General features: G+C 31.2%; 1 non-coding gene across 1 annotated transcript; it reads left to right on the forward strand.

Annotated features, from left to right (window-relative positions):
- Positions 1–259: 259 nt before the first annotated feature.
- Positions 260–367, forward strand: LOC115939687 (U6 spliceosomal RNA). The gene has a single exon (XR_004074465.1). It is a non-coding gene; the product is annotated as a U6 spliceosomal RNA (small nuclear RNA).
- Positions 368–1,403: the final 1,036 nt, after the last annotated feature.

A 1,403-nucleotide genomic window follows, 5' to 3' on the forward strand; every position in this document is an offset into this window, starting at 1 on the left:
TGCTCTCTCCCTAACTCACTCTCATAATAAATAAAATCTTAAAAAAAAAAGAAAGAAAGCAGCACTCTCATGTAGGAGGTGGTAGGAGGGAAAAACAGTAAAATTCTTGTAGAAGGTACTTTGGTGATGTTTATCACACTCAGAAAGCTAAGAAACGACATATATGCAAGGTTATTTGCATTATAAACAGCAGAACTGGAAACAACTCAGGTGTTCATTAATGAAAAATTGATTTAATAAACTATGATATATCTGCCTAGTGCTCGCTTCGGCAGCACATATACTAAAATTGGAACGATACAGAGAAGATTAGCATGGCCCTTGCACAAGGATGATATATCTGCCTAATGGAGTATCATGCAGTCATAAAAATAAAGTAATTTATATCTATCAGAGAATTTGTATATTAGCTCTCTACAGAGCTATATATATATATACACATATATATGTACATATATAGCTATATGCATATACAGAAAATAATAATATATACATATATATAGGATTTTTCAACGTACACATTTAGTACAGTTTTGATTTTGAAATCATATGAATGTTTTACCTATTCATAAATTTAAAATGAAAATAACATGCAAAAATAAAATGTAAATAATATTTAAAACAAAAATATAATCATAAACTATTAATACTTTTCTCTATACTGTTGAATTTTTTAAATATCCCTTTTACTTTTTTCTCCAGAATTTCCACATTGCAAGAATATTACTTTTTTAATATGAAAAGATAACCCTTTTATGTAAAGAGCTGTTTTGAATTAATTCACTCACAGTGTTAAAGATACAGCTAGTGGGCTCTGTGTTATTCTGGATATACTAAGACAATTTGGAACTGAGAAACTGCAGCGAGTATGAGCCTAGGCACATTTAAAAAAAGTTTGGGGGGGTAAAAAAGTTTTGTTTCATATTTAAGTTTCTTTGATAATGTGTGTGTATGTGTGTGTGTAGGAATATTTTATTCTAAATTTAAATTTGGCTTTCCTTGGTGAATAACTACTCTTCTTGCTTAGCAAAATAATCTCAGAGGAAAATATCAGTGACTAAAGTTTTGGATTCAATAGTCTAGTATTTTTTTTTAATAGTCTAATATTTTTAATCTCAGAAGTTCCATTGATTTTATAGTTGCTCTCCCATGACAGCACACATTATGTTTGTTCCTGGCTCCTGTCTCCAGCTACTCAAGTGTCATTGACTTCTTTCCCTGCCTTAAAAACATTGAATTGGCTGCTATGATTAAGAAGCAAATAATACATTATATGTTAAAAAAAAAAAAGAAGATAGTAGGAAGGGAAAAATAAAGCTGGGCAAATCGGAGGGGGAGACGAACCATGAGAGACTATGGACTCTGAAAAACAAACTGAGGGTTCTAGAGGGGAGGGGGGTGGG

The sequence above is a fragment of the Leptonychotes weddellii genome, unplaced genomic scaffold, assembly GCF_054177405.1.
Source record: "Leptonychotes weddellii isolate Sample4059 unplaced genomic scaffold, ASM5417740v2 HiC_scaffold_5021, whole genome shotgun sequence".
Taxonomy (NCBI): Eukaryota; Metazoa; Chordata; class Mammalia; order Carnivora; family Phocidae; genus Leptonychotes; species Leptonychotes weddellii.